Below are 9,439 nucleotides of genomic sequence, written 5' to 3'. Positions count from 1 at the left end.
GTTTGGCCAAGACACAAGGCGGATTCTCATACGGAGATGACAGGCTGGCAAGGTTCTTCACAGGGACGTCCCAGAGCATCACTGACATGGAAATTTAGATGTAATTCTAAATCCATAAAGAGATATAATGCAAAACACGTTTTTGCTCATTGTGGCGCCCCCTAGTGGCCAAATGACACCAAATTTGATGAGGGTACATGAACTGGTGCCAAAAGGCATCTCAACAAATATGGTCTTGATATGTCAAAGTGTTTCTGAGATATGAGCCAAAATACATTTTTGCTAATTGTGACACCCCCTACTGGCCAAATGACACCATATTTGATGAGGGTAGTTTGGATGGTGTCCAAAGTCATGCCACTAAATATGGTCTTGATATGTCAAAGCGTTTCCGTGATATGACCTCACTTCCTGTTTGGTGGCTTTGCCATCGATTTTGATTGGCTGCCACGGGCGAACGCTTCGACATATGAGAGCGAAACGAATATCATTTATAAGGCATGGACTGGAGATCATGTGTGCGAAGTTTTGTGATGATCGGAGAAAACATGCGGCCAGGGTCACTCTACCTTCACTTTGGACAAAATTCAAAATGGCGGAAAATCTAATTAGGCGGAGAATTACGTCATAGGGTGCGTTGGAATCGTCTAGCTCCAAGGATTCCAACGGCACCAGACTTATGAAAATCGGACCTACGGATCAAAAGTTACGTGCATGAACGCATGTAAGACTGTGATCAGTTGGTGGCGCTAAAGCGTGAGACATACCAACATGAAACTTGATGAAATCAATCAGGGTCCACTCCTCTTTCAGTGTACCATGTTTCATGACTTTACACCTTACGGTTTGGCCTACAGAAGGAAAAATCTGGTTTTTTTGCGTCGCGCGCCCATTCATTTCAATGGGGAAAAAATTCATCCTTTAAGAAAATCCGGGATCCAGAAGGTGATCCGGATCACCGCCAAAATTTAATGGATTGTTACTTGTGCCCAGTCACACCTCTGGAAAAAATTTCAGAGCAATCCGTTCATTACTTTTTCCGTAATGTTGCGAACAGACAAACCAACAAACAAACCAACGCTACCGAAAACATAACCTCCTTGGCGGAGGTAATAACCTCCTTGACGGAGGTAATAATCTTCAAGCAACCGTTTCAGTTCAGCATCTTGCACAGGCTAGTATGGAGGGGCTTTAAGGGACTTCAGCGCAAGGGAGAACTCCCGTGCCAGGCTCTCAGGGAATAAGAGACATAATAGATTGGAATAAAAGGTTTTCATCAATTATGAGAGTCCAGAGAGATGCCATTCATGATATTGTGGTGCCCTGAGATGGCAGCCCTGAGAATAGCTACCCCCATAAGGTTATACAAGAGAAGGTCTTTCATTCACGAGCATTCGTAATTGCTTGGTTGCAATTATCATATTCATACTGAAGGGCCAGGAAAAGGTAGAGGAATAAAACCATATAGTAGATGGTAAAGCCATGGACCAGTACATCCTGTCTCCCATCAACATAAGGCCTATTCTGCACATACCAGCATGGCAGAATCTGATAGCAAGCATAATAATGTGTAACTCATGTCGGCATGACAGGGTGGCTAGCATTCTCAGTGAATCTAGCCTGAAGCCGATAAATTGTTGGACCTGCTTTGGTGTTAGCATCCTTTATCTTGAGTTCAATGTGAGACCAAGCTCTGTAATGTTTGTAAGGATGTGTATTGAATGGGCTGCTCCTTGGTGGGGTCACAAAGGAGACAGTCATCCGCCAGTATTTTGATGCCACTAGCCATCAATGGAGACAAGGCAACTTCCATACATCTTGGAAACAACCATGGAGCTAAAAAGAAGTTGAAGTGTAAGGCTTTAAACTGATGAAAAACATCTGTGTTTTATGGTGATGGACACGTTAGTGGTGGTGGGGCTGCTATTTAGGGCCCTTACTATGAATTTTGGCATGAGAAGCTTATTAAGGGCTGGAAGGAGTGACTCTCCTTTCCTAAGGCTTGTCTGAGGCATGCAGGGCCCTGGTGAGTACTGAAATACAGTTTCGCGTTGTGGTGACCTAAAAATGCACACAGATGATTTGTTTGGCTAGGCCAGTTTGAAGATTCTGAAACCTGTGCTCTCCTCTCCAGGGCTTCTTTGGTGGCAGGCTCAAAGAGCAATCCTGGTACACAAGGAGAGTGGATTGTACTAACCACACCTGATGCCATGCATGAACTAAGTTGGCACACAAATCCTAAGTGTACCATCACTCCAATTCTAACAGCAAAACAACTACAACCCCAATTCCAAAAAAGTTGGGACAAAGTACAAATTGTAAATAAAAACGGAATGCAATAATTTACAAATCTCAAAAACTGATATTGTATTCACAATAGAACATAGACAAAATATCAAATGTCAAAAGTGAGACATTTTGAAATTTCATGCCAAATATTGGCTCATTTGAAATTTCATGACAGCAACACATCTCAAAAAAGTTGGGACAGGGGCAATAAGAGGCTGGAAAAGTTAAAGGTACAAAAAAGGAACAGCTGGTTCCTTCTATGTTCTATTCTGAATAAAATATGGAATTTTGAAACTTCCACATCATTGCATTCCGTTTTTATTTACAATTTGTACTTTGTCTCAACTTTTTTGGAATCGGGGTTGTGCTATAATGTCAATATTTACCACAAAAAAGATGCATTAAATTCTCACAAAAGCATCATTAATGTGCCTGCATTTAGGACATGGGCAGCACACATCTGAACTTCTGCCAGATGTGCACACTGCATCAGCAATAGCTCACAGTCAGACACTGCAGTTTTTAGATGATCAAGGGAGCACATAGTTGGGGCATGTCTTATGGCTTCCAAAGAATTCAGACACTGGCAAAGTGAAGTTCTGCAGAATGGCTCTTCAGGCTAACCACTTATTGTACAGTGGGACAAAAAAAAAAGAGAGAGGTCTGACCAAAAGTGAAAAAGGGACGTCTATTGTGTGGAGGTGAAACCAACCACAGAGCTGCATATTAATGACTCTTAACCACTAGTTTGCTAGATGCCAGGAGACATGATGACACAGCAAACTTTGCCTACACAGTGAGAAACAGCACATGAGATGGAGAGCAGCGAGAAAAAGTGATTCAGTACATGGCCAAAAGTTTGTGGACACCTGACCATCACATCCATGTGTGTTTGAACATCTGATTCCAGATTTAGTCCTCCCTTTACTGTTATAATAACCTCTGCTCTTCTGGGAAGGCTTTCTACTAAATTTTGGAATATGGCTGTTGGTATTTGCCCAGTCAGCCACCTGAGCATTATTGAGGTCATGCACTGATGCTGGGTAAGGAGGCCTGAAACAAGGTGCCCGTAGCTTTGACCATAGCAACAGGCTGGAAGCATATACAACCCTGATTCCAAAAAAGTTGGGACAAAGTACAAATTGTAAATAAAAACGGAATGCAATGATGTGGAAGTTTCAAAATTCCATATTTTATTCAGAATAGAACATAGATGACAGATCAAATGTTTAAACTGAGAAAATTTATCATTTAAAGAGAAAAATTAGGTGATTTTAAATTTCATGACGACAACACATCTCAAAAAAGTTGGGACAAGGCCATGTTTCCCACTGTGAGACATCCCCTTTTCTCTTTACAACAGTCTGTAAACGTCTGGGGACTGAGGAGACAAGTTGCTCAAGTTTAGGGATAGGAATGTTAACTCATTCTTGTCTAATGTAGGATTCTAGTTGCTCAACTGTCTTAGGTCTTTTTTGTCGTATCTTCTGTTTTATGATGCGCCAAATATTTTCTATGGGTGAAAGATCTGGACTGCAGGCTGGCCAGTTCAGTACCCGGACCCTTCTTCTACGCAGCCATGATGCTGTAATTGATGCAGTATGTGGTTTGGCATTGTCATGTTGGAAAATGCAAGGTCTTCCCTGAAAGAGACGTCGTCTGGATGGGAGCATATGTTGCTCTAGAACCTGGATATACCTTTCAGCATTGATGGTGTCTTTCCAGATGTGTAAGCTGCCCATGCCACACGCACTAATGCAACCCCATACCATCAGAGATGCAGGCTTCTGAACTGAGCGCTGATAACAACTTGGGTCGTCCTTCTCCTGTTTAGTCCGAATGACACGGCGTCCCTGATTTCCATAAAGAACTTCGAATTTTGATTCGTCTGACCACAGAACAGTTTTCCACTTTGCCACAGTCCATTTTAAATGAGCCTTGGCCCAGAAAAGACGTCTGCACTTCTGGATCATGTTTAGATACGGCTTCTTCTTTGAACCATAGAGTTTTAGCTGGCAATGGCAGATGGCACGGTGAATTGTCTCATCTCATCTCATTATCTCTAGCCGCTTTATCCTGTTCTACAGGGTCGCAGGCAAGCTGGAGCCTATCCCAGCTGACTACGGGCGAAAGGCGGGGTACACCCTGGACAAGTCGCCAGGTCATCACAGGGCTGACACATAGACACAGACAACCATTCACACTCACATTCACACCTACGGTCAATTTAGAGTCACCAGTTAACCTAACCTGCATGTCTTTGGACTGTGGGGGAAACCGGAGCACCCGGAGGAAACCCACGCGGACACGGGGAGAACATGCAAACTCCGCACAGAAAGGCCCTCGCCGGCCACAGGGCTCGAACCCGGACCTTCTTGCTGTGAGGCGACAGTGCTAACCACTACACCACCGTGCCGCCCACGGTGAATTGTGTTCACAGATAATGTTCTCTGGAAATATTCCTGAGCCCATTTTGTGATTTCCAATACAGAAGCATGCCTGTATGTGATGCAGTGGCGTCTAAGGGCCCGAAGATCACGGGCACCCAGTATAGTTTTCCGGCCTTGACCCTTACGCACAGAGATTCTTCCAGATTCTCTGAATTTTTTGATGATATTATGCACTGTAGATGATGATATGTTCAAACTCTTTGCAATTTTACACTGTTGAACTCCTTTCTGATACTGCTCCACTATTTGTCGGTGCAGAATTAGGGGGATTGGTGATCCTCTTCCCATCTTTACTTCTGAGAGCCGCTGCCACTCCAAGATGCTCTTTTTGTACCCAGTCATGTTAATGACCTATTGCCAATTGACCTAATGAGTTGCAATTTGGTCCTCCAGCTGTTCCTTTTTTGTACCTTTAACTTTTCCAGCCTCTTATTGCCCCTGTCCCAACTTTTTTGAGATGTGTTGCTGTCATGAAATTTCAAATGAGCCAATATTTGGCATGAAATTTCAAAATGTGTCACTTTGGACATTTGATATGTTGTCTATGTTCTATTGTGAATACAATATCAGTTTTTGAGATTTGTAAATTATTGCATTCCATTTTTATTTACAATTTGTTCTTTGTCCCAACTTTTTTGGAATCGGGGTTGTAGTTCAATATAGTGTACATGTGGTCTGATGTGTATAAGGTGAGAAGAAGGAAGGGAAATGACTGTATGAAAGCAGTATTTATTGCAGATACTGCATCATTCCTTACTTGTGACTTCTTTTTAAAGGTCTCAGCACGCAGTAATTGAGCATGTTTGTATCACAAAGACCCACACAAAGATGTGCTCTGACATTATGGGAAAGAAGAAGTCCCACATTATGATCCTTGATTCACATCTAATGTTAGGATCAGACTACACGATTTGTCTTTTGCAGTAGTCATCATGTCAGATTAGTACAGTGGTGCTTGAAAGTTTGTGAACCCTTTAGAATTTTCTATATTTCTGCATAAATATTACCTAAAACATCATTAGATTTTCACATAAGTCCTAAAAGTAGATAAAGAGAACCCAGTTAAACAAATGAGACAAAAATATTATACTTGGTCATTTATTTATTGAGGAAAACGATCCAATATTACATATCTGTGAGTGGCAAAAGTATGTGAACCTTTGCTTTCAGTACCTGGTGTGACCCCCTTGTGCAGCAATAACTGCAACTAAACACTTCTGGTAACTGTTGATCAGTCCTGCACACTGGCTTGGAGGAATTTGAGCCCATTCCTCCATACAGAACAGCTTCAACTCTGGGATGTTGGTGGGTTTCCTCACATGAACTGCTTGCTTCAGGTCTTTCCACAACATTTCCATTGGATTAAGGTCAGGACTTTGACTTGGCCATCCCAAAACATTAACTTTATTCTTCTTTAACCATTCTTTGGTAGAACGATTTGTGTGCTTAGGGTCATTGTCTTGCTGCATGACACACCTTCTCTTGAGATTCAGTTCATGGACAGATGTCCTGACATTTTCCTTTAGAATTCGCTGGTATAATTCAGAATTCATTGTTCCATCAACGATGGCAAGCCGTCCTGGCCCAGATGCAGCAAAACAGGCCCAAACCATGATACTACCACCAACATGTTTCACAGATGGGATAAGGTTCTTATTCTGGAATGCAGTGTTTTCCTTTCTCCAAGCTTAACGCTTCTCATTGAAACCAAAAAGTTCTATTTTGGGCTCATCCGTCCACAAAACATTTTTCTAATAGCCTTCTGGGTTGTCCACATGATCTTTAGTAAACTGCAGACGAGCAGCAATGTTCTTTTTGGGGAGCAGTGGCTTTCTCCTTGCAACCCTGCCATGCACACCATTGTTGTTCAGTGTTCTCCTGATGGTGGACTCATTAACATTAGCCAATGTGAGAGAGGCCTTCAGTTGCTTAGAAGTTACCCTGGGGTCCTTTGTGACCTCGCTGACTATTACACGCCTTGCTCTTGGAGTGATCTTTGTTGGTTGACCACTCCTGGGGAGGGTAACAATGGTCTTGAATTTCCTCCATTTGTACACAATCTGTCTGACTGTGGATTGGTGGAGTCCAAACTCTTTAGAGATGGTTTCATAACCTTTTCTAGCTTGATGAGCATCAACAATGCTTTTTCTGAGGTCCTCAGAAATCTCCTTTGTTTGTGCCATGATACACTTCCACAAACATGTGTTGTGAAGATCAGACTTTGATAAATCCCTGTTCTTTAAATAAAACACGGTGCCCACTCACACCTGATTGTCATCCTATTAATTGAAAACACCTGACTCTAATTTCACCTTCAAATTAACTGCTAATCCTAGAGGTTCACATACTTTTGCCACTCACAGATGTGTAATATTGGATCATTTTCCTCAAGAAATAAATGACCAAATATAATATTTTTGTTTTATTTGTTTAACGGGGTTCTCTTTATCTACTTTTAGGACTTATGTGAAAATCTGATGATGTTTTATGTCATATTTATGAAGAAATATAGAAAATTCTAAAGGGTTCACAAACTGTCAAGCACCACTGTAGATAAATAGATAAATTCTTGCCATGTCTTGGTTGAGAAACTGGCAACACTACAAGTTTGACCCCAACCAATCGTTGTTCATATCCATGTGTGTCACCGGAGAAGAGGGTCAAGAAATTGTCAATCATAAAGAATTCATCATAGGAGTTGTCAAATGAGGCAAGAAAATATATTGAGGATATTCCAAGGTGGCGCGAAGATATGAAGTTTATCTTTGAGTGGTGAATGTATATATCATGAGTAAGCAAAGCAAAGCTTTTTAACACAAGAAGATAAACTTCATACCTCTGCACCACCATGTAATGTTCTTTATATTATATGGACACATCCACAACAAACAAACAAACAAACCCTGCTTAACCCAAGTTAATCAAAAGAATTTTAATTTTGAACCGGTTTGCCATTTTGACAAAGTGCATCAAGTCAGCAGGAAATTGGGATTGACTTCATCTGAGTGAAATATCAATGATTATTATACATACGGGACACTTTTTCCATGGAATAAAAACATGTATTCTACTCTCTTCTAGTGGGTTTTATTTATTTGGTTTGATAGCATGCAATACTGTTGGCATATCACTTATCCTACAGTGGTGATAAGTGATATGCCAACAATATTGCATAATATTGTTGGCATATCACTTATCACCTGCATTCCAGCATAAGAACGTTATCCCATCTGTGAAACATGGTGGTGGTAGTATCATGGTTTGGGCCTGTTTTGCTGCATCTGGGCCAGGACAACTTGCCATCATTGATGGAACAATGAATTCTGAATTATACCAACGAATTCTAAAGGAAAATGTCAGCAAGACAATGACCCTAAGCACACAAGTCGTTCTACCAAAGAATGGTTAAAGAAGAATAAAATTAATGTTTTGGAATGGCCAAGTCAAAGTCCTGACCTTAATCCAATCGAAATGTTGTGGAAGGACCTGAAGCAAGCAGTTCATGTGAGGAAACCCACCAACATCCCAGAGTTGAAGCTGTTCTGTACGGAGGAACGGGCTAAAATTCCTCCAAGCCGGTGTGCAGGACTGATCAACAGTTACCGCAAACGTTTAGTTGCAGTTATTGCTGCACAAGGGGGTCACACCAGATACTGAAAGCAAAGGTTCACATACTTTTGCCACTCACAGATATGTAATATTGGATCATTTTCCTCAATAAATAAATGACCAAGTATAATATTTTTGTCTCACTTGTTTAACTGGGTTCTCTTTATCTACTTTTAGGACTTGTGTGAAAATCTGATGATGTTTTAGGTCATATTTATGCAGAAATATAGAAAATTCTAAAGGGTTCACAAACTTTCAATCACCACTGTACGTGTATTATGCCACTCTACCCAATGGAGAATGAGCGTTGAATATGGTTTACAATATTGCCTGGTTGTCAAGAAAACATGACATCATACATTGGATTTGATGTGAACATTCAAAGAGAAAGTTTTCTGCTGCACATGCGCTCGTGAGCTGTTGCACCATTTTTGTGTCTATATCGGATTTACATCTGGTTAACGAAACTCTCAATTTGCACTTCCGGTATCAGATTTGTAAATTCGATTTGTAAATGTTTGGTGTGCATGCTTCATTTGATCTACAAAATAACGCTTGAAATACAATACTGATGATCTAGAATTGTACTAAAATACATAAATATGTTGTTTGTGGGCAGCACGGTGGTGTAGTGGTTAGTACCGTCGCCTCACACCAAGAAGGTCTGGGTTCGAGCCCTGTGGCCGACGAGGGCCTTTCTGTGCAGCGTTTGCATGTTCTCCCCGTGTCTGTGTGGGTTTCCTCCGGGTGCTCCGGTTTCCCCCACAGTCCAAAGACATGCAGGTTAGGTTAACTGGTGACTCTAAATTGACCGTAGGTGTGAATGGTTGTCTGTGTCTATGTGTCAGCCCTGTGATGACCTGGCAACTTGTCCAGGGTTATATATTAGCGCTGTTGCCTCACAGCAAGAAGGTCCGGGTTCGAGCCCAGCAGCTGGCGAGGGCCTTTCTGTGTGGAGTTTGCATGTTCTCCCTATGTTTCCCCCACAGTCCAAAGACATGCAGGTTAAGTTAACTGGTGACTCTAAATTGACCGTAGGTGTGTGTGTGTGTATGTGTATATATATATATATATATATATATATATATATA

This window comes from Neoarius graeffei, chromosome 1 (genome assembly GCF_027579695.1).
Source record: "Neoarius graeffei isolate fNeoGra1 chromosome 1, fNeoGra1.pri, whole genome shotgun sequence".
NCBI lineage: Eukaryota > Metazoa > Chordata > Actinopteri > Siluriformes > Ariidae > Neoarius > Neoarius graeffei.
This window is presented reverse-complemented; position numbering follows the sequence as displayed.